A 16,398-nucleotide genomic window follows, 5' to 3' on the forward strand; every position below is an offset into this window, starting at 1 on the left:
AGCGTGGTATTTCTTAAAAACACTTAAAATGTCTAGTTTTCTCTCAAAAGAGGAATTAACTGAACAGGATGTGGCTCCAACAAACCAGTGCTGAAGACCAGATCAAAGCGAACGTTCCCCAGTGAAAGGCCGTGTTTGCCCATGGTATGGCACATTGGAAAACATCTAATAGAGCTACTTAAAACGACATTGAACTTAAATCTGTGGGCATTCTATTGTTTTTTTTTTTCTTACCTTCTCAATTGATTCAGATAAACCATCCTTCATTTGATTCCAAGGCAGTGCTGCTGAAATTTCTAGTACAAAGGCATTGACAGGGGGTAATAATGCAGTGATTGTCCCAGGATTTCTGGCTCCACGTGGGTGAAGCATGAGGTCACAGCACTGTTATTTTGCAACTGGAGGAGGCAGGAGCCTCTGCAGAGCCTGACTCCATTTTCCCTTACTGTTAATCCACTACTCCTACCTGGAAAATTGGTTAATATGCTTCCTGAGAAAGTAGATGCCTTCAATTGCTTATGAAATATTCACCACATTATGAAAAAGAAAATCATATTAGCTTGGCATCGAGTGGACAAACCCATTACATAGCTACCTGTCATTACTAGATTCAAGACAAGAGTAGATTAAGTGGTTTTTATCCAAGATCTCTGTTTCCTATTACACACTGCTATTTCTGATTTGGTGGTGTCTTCGACCTCATACGCTACCTATTTTCTGTCCCTTCCTAAGACCCAGAAAATCCTTATTCTTCCTCCCTGCTTTTAAAAAGTGTTTCAAAATCATCATGCGGCTTTTCATAGATTTTTCTGCAACGTCTTTAACAAAATTATTATTTTTTCTTATTTTTTTAAAAAGTGCACTGGGACTATATCTGTATCTCTCATCCCCTATTCATCCTCATTGGAAACCTGATCCACGGTGGGTATTAAGATCTTTATATTTCTACTGGCCCGGCGATGACTTCATTGCTTTTTTACCAGCTGGGGAATCTTGTAAGGCAGAGCATCGGACCGGAGTAGAGTTGTGGGTTGATGCCGCAGCCGCTGCCGCCGCGGTTTGCACGCTTCCAGCTGCTGTGTAAGGAATCCTCTGGCTGCCAGTTCTTTGCTCTTAAGTCACCCCAGGGGATCACAGGCTGCTAGATGAACGTGCATAAGAATGTGTTTGCGCGCGCGTGCACGCACAACTGCAACAGTTAGGCAGCAGCAATAGACTTCGATATCATTTTTTTTCTAAACCAAAGACCGAGATGAACCAACCTTCGTCCTTTATTTTCAAGCAGTGCCCGGGCTCCCGCCCGAAATGTGCTCCCCGCCCTCCACCCACTCCGCGCATGGGTCCCCAGGGAGGGAGGTTAGGATAGCTGCGCTGCAGGCAGGATTCCCCCTTTTTTTTTCCACCGCAGTGACAGGTGGATTCCCGGGCCTCCTCACCCCCCTCCCCTCAACACTGGCATCCACCCCTCTCTCAGTCACGATCTCCCCCCCTCCCCCCCATTCCTCTCTCACTTCCCCCTCCCCACAGAAGCTTTCAGTTGGAGCACCGCCCCTCCCACCCTTGCAGCCCAGGTTGCTAGGGCTTGGCCAGGCAACCAAACCTGGTGCGCCAGGCGGAGCGTCGCGAGCGCGCATGAGCGCGTTCGCGTAGCAGATTGCTAGTACAAGAAACCCGCGTTCTAGGATTTCGGGGATTCGAGAACGAGCGGCGTGGGCGGGACGCGCGAGCCCGAACCCGAGCACGAGCGCTTTCTCTTCATTGGCGCCTATCAGAAGTAGGCGGGGCCAAGGCGGGACCTAGCGGGAGGAGAGGAGCTTGACGATTGGTTCGAATGGGCAGGCCGGGGGCGTGGCAATCAGCAAATTAGGCTGCGCGTTCGCTCCAGCAAGAGGGCGGGGCCGGAGGTTTCGATTACTTGTCGCTGCCGCTAGGGAAGGTAAAGCGGTGACGGCGGCCGCGGGAGTGGAGGCTTCCCCACTAGAGGTGGGGGGACTCGGCAGGGTGAGTAGTTGCGTCCGCCCTTCAGGCCGTCTCACGTTGGCAGTGTGTCCACCAGTTTGTCCCTAGAGAGAACCCAGTCGGTCCACTCCGGAGGGTGACCGAAGGGGCGGCGGCGCTGGTCCCTCCACAACGGGGCGACGCGGCGAGGGCGTCCCAAGCAGGAGTCTCCCTAGGCGACCCACTGCGCGTCTTGAGGGGCTTCTCGGTAGGGCTGGGGCTGGGATTTTTGGTGCCAGGAGACAGAGGGGCTATGCTAGAGGAACAGTGGGGTCGAAGCCGGACCGGCGGGGCTCCCCTCTGCTGCAGGTCTGCGGTGTCCCCACCCCGCCGCCCCCGTGGCCAGGGCTCTCTGGGGCTTGCGGCGAGGGAAACCCTTTTCCGCTAGGGCTGAGAAGGGCCCGAAACCCCCGCCCAAGTTCTCAAAGAGCCCGGGACCCGCCAGCAGCTGCGACTCGTAGCCCCGGTCCTTCTGACCTTGGCTGCCCGGGAGGGTGGGCGAGCGCCCCGCCTGCAACCCCGCAGGTTTCTGCCACCTTCCATGGGACAAGTTTTTCAGGCGTTGCTGTGAAGTTCACGACTGGCGTGCTGGCAGAGAAGCAGAAATTGACCCCTTCTCAGACCTTCCTACCCTTTGGACCTTCATAGAAATTGAATCCTGGGGTTTGGAACCATCTGCCAGAACGAACAGGTCCTTCTGGAATTGACACCTTTTTTTTTTTTTTTTTTTTTTTTTTTTTTTTTTTTTGGTGCCCACGTTGGGGTAAAAAATAACCTGGGCATATTTCAGTGTAAAAGCAGATCTTTCTTGAGGGTTTTGTTTTTTCGCTTCACTTGAGTGGTATGGCACAGATGCTTGAATAAGAAAAGCCTGACCTTAGTATCTCTCCAGACAGACTAGAAGGATGCTGTGATATTTAAATAGTTGCAGATCAGTATTCTGTTAACACAATTTATTTTTAATTGGCTGAAATTTAAGCTGATTTTAGAAAGTATTGACACAGAATAATTTCTTTCCGTGCATCTGATTTAGGCTTGTTTGAATGTAATGGCTATGTAGGCAGTATAAAAGATTACACAAATTAATTTGTCTGAGAGCATTTGACTGAAAACAGGATGCATAAATATGTATAGAATATAGGATTAGGGTTTTAGGTAACATTTGCTGGAACACTTCCAGCTTGTTTCTTTCTTGCTGTAGGGTTACAAAAAAGACATTTTTACTGGTGACACTTTGGAATTACAAAGTGCATAACATTTAGATGTAAATTCGTTTTTAATTCTTTTAAATGTTTTAAAATATTTTCTTGAAATGTGAAGAGGCTCTGTTTCCTTATCCCTGTTATCTGGTGTTGAAAGGGAGAGTATGATCTTACATTTAACAACCCAACTAGGATTCATTAATAATAAAAAACGTAAAAGGCCTCCATCTTTCCGAGAATATGGTAGTTAAGTACCTAGGAAGCCTTTTCAATTCTTTATTAAAAGTACTATTTTAGGTTGGAGCATTTTTGGCGTTGCTGCTGGAACGGGAGTAAGGAAGTCTGCAGCAGTATTACCAGTTTGACACCACCAGTGGGTGTTTCTGTTGACAAATGCAGAGAGAAGAACATTTGGGAAGGAAATCATTTTTGGGGGGTGGGATGGGGTGGGGTAAGGAGGGGAGGTGAGGGGAGAAGGAGCCAGAAGAGTGAAGCTGTAGAACTAAAGCTGCCAACAACACTGTGTGCCAGCATTGCACAAGTACAGGGGAACCTAATTAGGGAGAAAAAGACCGTTCGGCTGCATTAAAGAATAGAACTCCAAAAGAGGCACATTAAATAAAGTTAACCATTCCAAGAGTCTTTAATAATCTGCCATTTCTGAGTACTTGGGAAGAGGGCTTCTCTTGGAAAGGGCATCAAATCCTTTTTAGTTGGCTTGCCTTTTAAGCATAATCAGTACAATGGTTCATTTGATAGGTAGAAATAGAAAGTGTACTGTTCTTATTGTATTGATTTAGCATAGCTCCTAAGCCTCATTTTTTTGAATAAAAATAACTTGCTATATTAGAAAAATTATTCAGAAATAAAATCCCTTTCCCTGGGTGCATTAGTTTTGTCATTGCTCAGTCTTATAATTTATTAAAGATTAGGGACTTCTTAAAGCACCCCCCAGGGTTTTGATTTTGTTGTTGTTTATGCAAGGGCCCAAACTTCATCTACCATTCAATGTTCTTGGAGTTATTTCAATCCAAGGCATCTTCTCTGCTCCCTGGGGTTCTGTAAAGGACAGGTTTCCATTGAGAGAAATTGCAGAGCCATCTCACATAAATAATAGAAGGTTGACTGATTGCGAATTCAATGTATTCTGTTCCAGATATTCTACATTTGAGAAGAACCAGACTTTACGTGGCATTTTCTGTTTTGAAGGTGCAGTATTCTCACACTACAAACCTTAAATACAGAGGTGGAGAAATTCCTATAAGCTTGCATTTCTCCCCCAACCCATTTCTCCACAGTGGCTAAGCATCTGTGAGAGATTCTCAGCCACAGTTGAATTGTTGGAAATGACAGCAGCTCCTCTTACAGAAAGTTAGCCTTTCAGTATAATTTGCATTTCAGTTTACTTAATAATAGAAAATCGAGCTATAGCTGAGAAATAAGCTTGTAGAAAATTTGTAAAGAATCAAGCTTGGGAATATTTTCTTACTTGTTTAAAATTTCATCTTTTTCCTTCTTCCATTTTGACGGTTTGGGTGGTTATCTCCTTTATTTTAGTAGGATTTTTAGTATTTGGCTATTTGAAGGGGTGCTAATATAAAATTTTATTTTTGGCAGTTAATGTGAGTGTGTAGCACTTCAGTATAAGAAATTGATGTCAAATAATAACATGAAGCATTTCAAATGAACAAAGCAATCCGCTGGCACAGATCTGAAACAGGAAGATCTTTTTTTTTTTTTTTTCCTTTGGAGCCTGTCCTGGAACTCACTTTGGAGACCAGGCTGGCCTCAAACTCACAGAGATCCGCCTGCCTCTACCTCCCAGTTCTGGGATTAAAGGCGTGCACCACCACCACCACCACCACCACCACCACCACCACCACCACCACCACCACCACCACCACCGCCCGGCTAGGAGAGAGATCTTTTATATAATCCTTAACTTTAGTACAAAAACCCAGCAAGATTGGAACTATTTAGTTGTTTCCTGGTTAGAAAAGACTTCACTCAGAATCAGGTAATTTTAGATCTTAAGGTTTTATTTTTGGCAACATCAAATTCCTTGACAGAGGAGAAGATAGAGTGTCAAAGGTTGTTTACCATCTGATAATTGTGTCAGTTGGACCACATATTTCAACGTAGGAAAATAATGCAATCAAAAGACAATATTTGGAGCTGGAGATGGAGCTCAGAGGTAGAGTACATGGCCCTAAATTGGATCTCTAGCAGCAGAGTGGAGTGGGATAGTAGTCTGCATTTAAGCTCTCTGTAGAGTTTCCACTCTGCTTTCAACCTTAAACTCAACATTGAAAATCTTTTTTTTTTTTTTTTGATAATTCACAATTTTGGTATTTGGATTTTTATTTTTTATTTTTAGATGGGATCTCATCGTTAGTCCAGGTTGGCTTGGAACTAACTCACTATGTATCCCAGGCTGGCCTGGAACTTGTAGCAATCCTCCTGCCTCAGCTTCCCAGGTTTTGGGATTACTGGAATGAGCTACTACCTACGCTTGATCTAAATTCAATTTTATATATTTTTGAGAAATTTTTCCCTTATATGGGGCAATGAATGCATTAGTGAATTACTCAAAGGCTGGGTCTCATTTCTCATTGAGTTTATACATTTCTTCATACAGGGTTAGGAATTTGGGAGGCAGTTCTGTCAGTGAATATGAAAACTAAGACCAAGGACTTTCTACCTAAAAAGATGTTTAACAGTTAAATATTTCAGATTTGGGGATTAACAGAAAATTATTTATTGAGTAAAAGGGACCAGGCTCTTGGAAGTTTGTTAACAGTTTGAATTAAGCTTTTTACTTAAAGATATTTGTTTTGGGGGTACTTTTCAGCAGAGTTAAGTCTTGGGTGCAGCCTCTCTTTTGTATAGTCTGCTCTATAATTCTCATAATGCTACATCTATTGATCTTACTGAATACCAGATGCTGTGGCAAATTATTTATTCACATGCATGCATACGTGTGCTCACAGCCTTTCTCCAAGGTAGATATTTTCTTTATTTCTCATATACGTCATATGGGCTCAAAAATAATTTGCACATATTAGCTAGCTAGTCAGCAGAAGAGGCAAAATTGCCATCCAAACCGGTCTGACTTGAAATTGTGCTTTTCTAAGTCCTGCTTTCTGCTTCTCTATAAGAGTGTGGTTCCTAAAGCCTGTTTGGAGTTCATTCTGTACATTGTGCCTGGGGAGTCCTGGAGGTATAAATTTGCTTCCTGGGTTTGATGGGCCTCATTGCCAAGGCTGCCTGGCCTTTTGTGACATAGGGGACTGGATCTATCAAGACTTCTGGTTAGGACAACCAGAAGTATAGACTTTTTGCAACACAGCCTCATTGGTTTGATTCCTTCATAAATGAAAGTTGTACATATAATTATGTATGTCCAAAATGAGATAATTGTTTCTAGTTAAACACTGGTTTCATGTTTATGCATATTCATTGTAGCTTTTCACTGGCTGATTAAATTTACTATACTAATAAAGGCTATGAGGATACCCGTTGAATTCAGTGTTGTTTTTATGTGTATGTGTTGCTAGAGATCGAACCCAGGGTATTGCACATTCTAGGCAAGTACTCACTACTAGCTATAATCCTAATAGTATCCCCCCCCATCCCCCTTTTTTCCCCAATACAGGCTCCCAGTAAGTTACCCAGGTGGGCCTTGAACTCACCCTTTGTATCTCAGGCAGGACTTGAACAGCCTTTTCCTGCCTTGATGCAGAATTCTGCCCATAGCTGCAATTACAGGCCTGAACTACCAGGCCTGGCTAGATGGACTTTTGAAGTGGCAGCTGTTAAAATTTGCAAATGGACATCTTTTCAGTAATTATAATGACATATAGTAGAATAAAATTGAGAGGCAAAGTTTAAAGAGGTACATTGTTTTTGCTTCGTTATTTTATTCTAATTTATGTGTATGTGTGTGGATATCCAAGAAGCCAGAACAGGGTTTCCAAATCCCTGTAGTTAGAGTTATAGGAAGTTTTGAACTGCCTGAACTGCCTGATAGGGTGCTGGGAACTGAACACTGGTCCTCTGGAAGAACAGAGCAGCAAGCCCTTCCAACCACTGAGCCATCTCTCTGGGCCCTTATTCTTGTTTCTTTTTTTCATTTTTTTTTTTTTTTTGAGACAGAGTTTCTCTGTGTAAGAGCCCTGGCTGTCCTGGAACTCACTTTGTAGACCAGGCTGGCCTCGAACTCACAGAGATCCGCCTGCCTCTGCCTTCTGAGTGCTGGTTTTAAAGGCGTGGACCACTACCCCTGGTGTCATTCTTGTTCCTCTGTTGAAAGTAGAAGTTTGGGGCTGAGATGTAGCACTTTTGGCAGAGTGCTTGCCAAACTTTCACAAAGATCTGGATTGGATCCTGGCACCGCATAAACTGGAGGTGATGGCATAGATCTGTAATCTCTAGCATTCAGGAAACCCCAAGTTCTAGCCCTCTATAAACTCTGCATGGTGGCACATGTCTGTGATCCTAGGACTTGGAAAACAATAACATTTGATCACTAAGGAAGGTCCTTGGCTACATCGTGAGTTTAAAGCCAGCCAATGACCTTTTTTTTAAAAGGTAGTTTTCTATTTAAAACTTTGTGGTGGTGGTGATAGTGGTGATGATGATGAGGAAGAGGATTATTGATTATACTGATATTTCTTTACATATTTATTATGTTTGTTTATTTTGTGTGTGAGGGGAGTGGGTGATCATGCACATTCCATGGCATTTGTGTGGCAGGAGTCTGTTCTCTCCCTGCACTATGTGGGCCTCAGGAATTGAACTCAGGTGGTTAGGCTTGGTGGCCAGTACCTTCATGGGCTGAGCCATCTCACCAGCTATATTATTTTTAAAGCAAGACCCATCAATCAGTAAGCAAGTCAAACTGTTGAAGCTTAGTTTCAAAGAACACTTAAGAGGTTCATGTGAAAGAAGAAAAGAACATACCATCTTTGTTTTTTAGTTGATACAAATCACCTTTGTCATTAGTGATGAACATTATAGAGCCGCAGGACCAGAAATCTTCCTGGCCACATCGGAGGGATGTTCGGCACAGATGGAGTCTTGACAATTTTTGTTGATTTCTCTACAAAGTACAGCTTTCCAACATACAGTTTAACACTTTTGTTTTTGAAAGACGGGGTTTCTCTGTGTAGCCCTGGCTGTCTTGGAACTAGCTCTGTAGATCAGGCTGGCCTGGAACTCAGAGAGATCCTCCTGCCTCTGCCTCTGCCTCCTGAGTGCTGGGATTAAAGGTGTGTGCCACCACACCCAGCAAGTTTATCTTCTGTAATAGTATACTAATAAACATTTTATTTATTTATTTATTAATAATAATAATAATTATTATTATTATTATTATTTTGGTTTTTCCGAGACAGGGTTTCTCTGTGTAGCTTTGCGCCTTTCCTGGGACTCACTTGGTAGCCCAGGCTGGCCTCGAACTCACAGAGATCCGCCTGGCTCTGCCTCTCGAGTGCTGGGATTAAAGGCGTGCACCACCACCACCGGGCTTTTTTTTTTTCTAATAAACATTTTAAATAAATTTATGAAGTTTTTTAGCCACTATTTTCAATTTTCAGAATATTTACATCATTCTAAAAAAATTTTTTTCCTTTAAACATGGTTTTTGTAACCCTGTTTACCTGCCTTTAAAACGTAACTTTTTACACATCCTAATTTTTGTGTTTCAGTTTTAAAATTTTTTATTACACTTATTTATTTAGTGTGTGTGTATTTCTGTGTATATATGAGTATGTGAACATGCATGTGAAGGTCAGAAGATAACTTTCTGGAATCACTTCTCTCTTCTACTATGTGGGTCTTGGGGACTGAATTTATTAGGCTTAGTGGCAAATACCTTTACCTCCTGAGCCACCTTTCAGACCTGTTTCCAGTTTTTGCCTAAGCATGATCCATAGTAGAATATGAAGGATCATATTGTCAATGGCACAAGTTGCCTGGTGTTTGTGGTTTATTTTAGTAACTATCTGATCATTAAATCGCTATGTAGCCAAAGCTGGCCTTCAACTCCTTTTCTCTGGGTGCTGGGATTACAGATGTGCATCATCCTATTCATGTGGTGCTAGGGATCAAATCTAGGGCCTCAAGCTTGGCAAGCATTCTACCTGCTAGTGAATAAAATAGCATTGTTCTTAGTGATATATTAGAGATTCGTAGAAAATAAATCGAAGGAAAATCATACAATTATTGTATAAGGAAAAATCATTTTCAGCTATAAGACTACGGGCTGAATAATTGGTTTTCTTGATCCTGAGCCAGTGACATTGTTCGGTTTACTGTTTGAGCTCTGATTGTCCTTGACAGATCGTCTCCACTGTACTTGCTGTAGAGCAGCCTTCACTGTATTCACATACCCAGACACTTTCTACTTTCCGTGTTGCTGCACGCTGCATTGTGGTGGGATGTAGACAGGGCTTTCCTACTTGCATCATTTTATGTGGATTGGAGAGTAAAGCCAGCCTGGGAGTATAGGTTATGGTAAAACTGTACAGCACAGCTAACTTCTGCCACATTGTGAAGTATTGGTCTTCGCCTAGTGTGTTGATGGTGTAGGTGGGGACTGCTCACAGGACAGTTTACTTGTTATCTTTGGGGCATACATAATAAAGGGTAATGGTTTGGTTAGAAGTGTTTGGAAAACAGTGTCTAACTTTTAGGTAAATGGATTCTTGTGGGAAAGTGACCCTCAGAAGTGGTAGGCAGGTAAATCAGTAACTCTGTATGGTAGGTTGTATCTGGATTTGTAATAACAGATTAGACAAACAATGCTAGTCTGATATTAATAGACTACTGTCGAATCAGTCATAACTGGCTTGAAATAGTATTGATTTTTATTTTTAACAGTTATGAATATGTTTCTTTTGATATTTTCATATCCTTTCTAAGACAGAGGCCTAATATCAAATAGTAACATGTGAAGTGATTTCTGGAAATAACTTGTTTTATGTTTTGTATGTGTATGTGTGGGTTCCTCGGTGTACCCTGTATATACAGTGGCTACAGAATCCAGGAGAGGGCATCAGATCTCCTAGAACTGGAGTTGCAAGCAGCTGTGAGTCGCGTAATATGGGTGCTGGAAAAGGAACCTTGGTCCTCTGCAGGAGCATCAAGTGTTCTTAATTGCTGAGCCATCTCTCCAGCCCTGCAATAGCTTTAGATAGGTAGTGATTTTTGATAGCAATAAAACAGGGTTTTGGGAGCTAATAAAACATGGATGAATAAATTTTTAATTATTTTTAAAATATATATATTTTAGTTTTCAGTTGTGTATGTGTGTGTGTTTATGTGTGCTTGCATGTATCAGTACATGACTATAAATGCCTGAGAAAGCCAGAGGAGTTAGTTCCCTAGAGCTAGAGTGTGGGTGCTGGGAATTGAACCCGTGTTCTGTGCAGGAGCAGCACTCTCTCTTCACCATTAAGCCATCTCTCCAGTCCTTAGTTGTTTATAAACAGATAAATGTTTATAAATATTCCGTGTGCCCGTGTGTATGCATGCACATGTGCAGTGAATGTGTAGAGGTCAAAGCGCAGTTTTCAGGGGTTCCTTCTTTACTCCATCGTGTGGGTTCTTGGGATTGAACTCAGGTTGTCAGGCTTGGCCGAAAACACCTTTACCCGCTGAATCATCTCACTGGCCCATTTTTTTAAAAAAATGTTTGCCTTAAATTATTTTAGGTAAGTTGAAGTTACAGATCTTTATATTCTTGGCAAAATGAAATAAGTTATAATAATCAGATTAACATACAGGAAGATATGGCAAATAAAGAATGGTGATAAATGGGGCTAGGGAGATGATCAGTTTGTAAAGTACTTGCCATACAAGCATGATGATCTGAGATCAGTTCCTAGCACTCATGTTAAAAAAAAAGGAACTCAATTGTATTTTTGTAGGTTTTTCTTGTCTAATAATGCTGTCTGGGCCTTTTTATTTCCTTATTTTTACTGTACAGGTCTTTTGATTTCCAATTTTGTTTTTATGGGTTTTCTGTGTATTCACATGTGTGTGTCTCTGTGTCTCTATGTGTTACTTGTGATTTTTCTTTGGCTCCTTTTCTGTTTGTTTTGCCCTATTCTGGTTTTTATTATGTTTTATTATTTTTAGATGTTTGTTTTCTATTGAGAGAGAGAAAGCAAGTATGGCGTTGAGTGGTAGGGAGGAACTCGGGGAGAGGAGACTGCAATCAGAATATACTGTATGAAAAAAATTTATTTTCAATTAAAAAATAAATTTAATGAAGAACTTGGTGTGGTGTTGGGGTGGAGACAGGTCGATCCCAGATGTTTGTGGGCCAGCTAGTCTAGTTGAATCAATGATCTCCCAAATCAGTGAGGGACTTTGTCTCATTAAGTGCAGAATGGTAGAGGAAGTCACCAGATGTTGACCTCTGGCTTCGATATATATGTGAACACTTAAATATACATGTGCCCACAAGAACATGTACATATGCATATACTCCTATCCCTACAAAATGGTGACAAATGATAGCTGAAGAAAACTGGTTGGATTCGATTTGCTGAATGACCCTGACATTGGCCAGTTGTAGAAACTGGTTTCCTGAGAAGTAGAGTCTTTCAGAGATTGTCAGAGTTGGTTCAGATGAGATGTACTAGAATTTATCCTCATTCCCAGACACTTTACCCTGCTTTGTCAGCTTCTTGTGGGACATATAGACTTTAATTGCTAGTAATTATTAGTAGTAATATCACAACCAAATTCAAAATTACAGTTGCACAATACATACAGGTTTTCTTCAGAAGCAGAATTAGAGTTCATTAAAAGGGATTTAAGAGAAGATTTATTTTTATGTGTATGGGTGTTTTGTTTACTGGTATGTCTGTGCACCACATGCATGCTGGTAGAGACCAGAAAAGGGTGTCAGATTCCCTGCAACTGGAGTTACAGATGATTGTGGGTCCTAGGATTTGCACCCAGGTCCTCTGAAAGAGCAGCCAGTGCTCTTAACCACTGATCTTTCTCTCTAGCCCCCAAAGAGATTTTTAAACTTAGATTTAAATGTGGTGGTGGTGATGGTTGTGGTTGTGGTGGTGGTGGTAGGTGGCAGGTGTTTAGGGGAGTGGTTAATAGAAAGGCACTCATGGAAAAAATAAGATATGCACAAGTGAGGGTCTCGGCTTCTCCAGGGAACATCACTGAAAAGACTGATCTTAATTGTGCTTATTGAAATTGATTGAGGTAAACAAAAGTTAATTTTGTGCAAATTGGTATTTCATACAGCATCAGTTCCTTGTAGAATAACCTACCTTACATCCTGAGGTCTGTTTTTGCTTCATTTAACAAATACTTAATGATTACCTACAGTGGCCCTGCCCTCTAATTATTAATTTAGTCTTGAGATGGAGACAGAGGAGGGAGGAAGTCACCTATGGGAACAAATGACATGGTTAAGGTGGATAATCTCTTCTGAGAGTTGATAGGAAGGCCACCTTGAGGAAACTTTCAAGTGAGTTTTAAGGATAAGAAAGATTATTAACTGGGGGGATAGTTTTCCAAAAGAGGAGGTGCAAGTGCCCGGAGGCAAGGTGAGAGAGTTAGAGACTTTTGAAAAACAAGATCTTTGAATCGTAGCTTGTCATGTGTATTTGTATGTCTATAAATGGATAAATGGGTAAAACTAGAAAGGAGACCTGGAGAAGGTGAGAAGGTGCTCTTGAGGGGGTAGTGGAGGGCAAACAGACACATGTGACCTGAGAGCTGAAAGGAGACTAGGGAGATGTAGGAAGAGGGTGAGGAGGAGGGAAGACAGAGGGGGAAGAGAATATACTAAAAGAACTTCATTGCTTGACAATGCCATAAAAGGGGCTGGAGAGATGGCTCAGTGGTTAAGAGTACATACTGCTCAAGTTCAGTTCCTAGCACCCATGTCGGATGGCTCACAACAGTGTGGAACTCTAGTTCCAGGGGATCCCATCCCTTCCTCTGGAATCCTAGGCACTCATGTGCACATACCCTCCCCCCCATATATGTGATTAAAAAATAAAATTAAAAACATCGCGAAAGAAAATGCCACAGTGCTAGCTAATGCCCTTGTATGCCTGTTTTTGTTTGATTTACTTGATGTGTGTGTGCTTGGTTTGGCCTGTTTGTGTGTATGTGCACCACATCCATGCCTGGTGCCCGAAGAGGGCTTCAGATTTCCCTGAAGCTGGAGTTAGAGAGGGTTGGGAGCCACCATCTAGGTGCTAGGAATGGAATCCAGATCCTTTGCAAGATCAACAAATGGCCTTAACTGTTGCGCCATCTCTCCAGCCTATCTGCATGCTAATTAAAAGTAATTTTAAAAAGGAAGAATTCTAAAATGGCTAGAAAGGAGAAAAGCCAGAGCCCAAGTAGGCAAAGGCCAGATCTTGAAGATTTTAGTAGTCCCATATCCCCTCCCCTCCCCGTCTCCTGGGAAACTATTGAAGGTTTTAAGCAGGGGTGTGATGTGAAATGCAGGGCTGCAAAAAGCCAAGACTTTCAGCTCACTGGAGTCTTAACAGTTTGTCAAAAAGGTCATAATCTGTGCAAGGTAAAATATTCTTCTCATCTCATGAGAAGTTTTGCCCCTGCTTCCTTGATTGATTGTCATCTGTGGTACTCGGTTCATTGTTTTTTTAGAACTACCTTTACTTCTCGAAAGATTCCTTTTCTGCTTCCCCATCCCGGTAACCTTATATAGGAATGTCACTTCTATTTATAACTGAATTAAAATGTTGCTTCTCACAGTTTCATCTCTCTCCCTTGTTTAAACTTAAAACTCTCCCGGTTCTCCCTCATCCCATTTATCTGCTGAAGATATTTAACGTCTTAATGAAACATTTTTATTAAATATCAACATGAAATTTGAATTATTTTCTCTTTCCAAATACAACATCTTGGACCTGGCTCAGTATTTCTCAACATGAATGCTGTTTTTTTTTCCTAGTTTGTGATTTTTTTATGCACTTTCAGTGTCTTTATGTAATTTTATTAATATTGTTTAAGGGCATCCAACTTCAGGAAGAGTACCATTTCAGATCTGGTCCCTTTGTAGCCTTGTCTTTTATATTAAACTGCTCCTTGTCAGACTTTTATTCTTCTCTACTTTCTCTGTGTATACACATGTGTAAGTGTATGATGTAAACCAGAGGAGAATTTCTGGTATCCTGGTCTGTCACTCTCTACCTTAACCTTGTGTGCCTGGCCAGCACCCCTGAGCCAATCCTCTTGTCTAGGATCCCAGATCTCCAGCAGCAGTGCAGTTAGGGGCAAGAAGGACCACACGTGGTGTTTCGACAGGGGTGCTGGGAATCTGAACTTCAGCTGGATGCTCTTAACCCACCGAGTCATCTCCCAAGTCCATGTCTCAGACTGTCTGTGTTCAGGTTAACTTAGGGATGTGCAAGCTCTGGAGAGGTGCTATTTTGAATATCCTGATATTCCTTTCTCCTACAGTAAGCATCCTAACATGTTTAGGAGCTGTCTTTTGAGACAAAGTCTCAAGTAGCCTTGCTTTTAGCACAGGATGACTTTGAATTACAGGTGTGTACTGCCATGCCAGACATTTAGTTTTTTTTTTTGTTTTTTTTTTTTAATGCTATCTTCAGCCATGAAAAAGCTTGTTTGCCTTGCTGACTGCATGAAGTTCAGGCCTTTCTTGGTTTAGAATTGTTAGCTCCTATATGAATTGAATACTGCTGTTGCCCCTTTTCCCCCTCTACATATCCAAAGAATAACCACAGCATCATCACCTCCTTCTTCCAGGATTTCCTTTGCAGCCTACATTTTGATGTAGCCTTAAACTTAGCTTACTTTTGGCGTGAGTTCTTAGGCTTTATTGAACTGTCTTATACCTGTTCAGTCTGCCTGCCTGCCTTCTCTCCCTCCCTTGATCGGTGGCTCTCCCTTGCTCCCTTTCTTGGTGGTGTTGAGTTGAAGAGTTGGAAAAACGGTTTATGTCATTTTCTTTTTCAGTTTTGTTCAGCCCATGGCATGTACTTGAAAATAATTGCCTTTTTTTTTTTCCAAATTAAGGTCCTGAAACCAATGTTTTTGTCCCAGTGGTTTCTCTAGTCTCCAGAGTTAATATCCTTGATTTAGAGGTGTGTTTTGAAGTCTGTCTGTTTATGTGCAGGGTTGGTAAAAGAAATGGAGACTTTCTTGGGTGACCTTGTCCTAGAGTAACAAAGTATTTGAATGTCATTGTTATTGTCTAAGCAACTAAGAGAATGTTAACATAAATATAAGCAATGGTGATGTTCTGTAAGCCAGCGGGAGAGGCCAAATACAGTGACTTAAGCACTGGGTAATGGCATGTTCAAATGGAAAAGCAGGGTACAAGTGGCCTAGGCAGACTCAAGGCAAAATAAATAAAGGGACAAAGTGGTTTGAGAGTGGGTGCAAAGAATCTTAAGAGAGGCCCAGAAATGTCAGGTAAAAGGAATGGGCCTCAAGAGGGTATATTCATGACATGGATCTACAAATAGGCATATAAACCCAGGAGGAAAAAAACAACAAAGATGTGAATTCATGTATTGCATGCCCCACATTGTCCCGGGATTTTGGTTTTCTTTCATTATGACTCGAGAGTGTATGAATATTAAAACTAGTAGTTTAAATAGTGGCGGGTCTTAGGAAATGGACAAGCCATGGTATGTGTTTTGAGCTGTAAACTCCGGTGGCATGGTGTAGTCTCTGCATGTGGCACATAGGAAATGCTCAATAGACATTTCTCCTGTGAAACGTGCTCCTTTTCTGACCTCTCCCACTCTCCTGGACCTTCTTTTTGGTAGCTTCTCTGTATTAGGTACCTAGCTAGTGAACCTCCCTGCCTGCTCCCCCTGTGGAAATGCCTGTTTAGTAACCTGCCTATGGGCATGATTGTGCTATCTTTGTACCCACATCTGTACATGAGTAGGTGCTGATGGCGCCCTATGGGGTGCTACAAACTTTTCCGCCAAAGCTGATAAGAGTAGCATTTAAGAGATTTTTCATGATTTATTATTCTAGTTCATGTAATTGCAGAGTCCTCATTCATTTTCTCTTAGACCCCATCTCTCTCTCTCTCTCTCTCTCTCTCTCTCTCTCTCTCTCTCTCTCTCTCTCTCTCTCCCTCTCTCTCTCTCTCCTCCTCCTCCTCCTCCTCCTCCCTCCCTCCTCCCCCTTCCTCTTCCTTTAC

At 42.0% G+C, this 16,398-nt stretch overlaps 1 protein-coding gene across 2 annotated transcripts in view; it reads left to right on the forward strand.

Annotated features, from left to right (window-relative positions):
• The first annotated feature begins 1,889 nt into the window (after nucleotides 1-1,889).
• Cdkl5 (cyclin dependent kinase like 5) overlaps nucleotides 1,890-16,398 on the forward strand; it is a 190,573-nt gene continuing 176,064 nt past the window's right edge. Inside the window, exons 1-2 of one of the 2 annotated variants that reach the window (XM_059251398.1) lie at nucleotides 1,894-2,001; nucleotides 4,357-4,409. The gene's annotated coding sequence lies outside the window, so the exon portion shown is untranslated. Of the gene's footprint in view, nucleotides 2,002-4,356; nucleotides 4,410-16,398 lie in introns of both variants that reach the window. The other variant, XM_059251400.1, reaches the window with a different exon arrangement.

Source organism: Peromyscus eremicus, chromosome X (genome assembly GCF_949786415.1).
Source record: "Peromyscus eremicus chromosome X, PerEre_H2_v1, whole genome shotgun sequence".
Taxonomy (NCBI): domain Eukaryota; kingdom Metazoa; phylum Chordata; class Mammalia; order Rodentia; family Cricetidae; genus Peromyscus; species Peromyscus eremicus.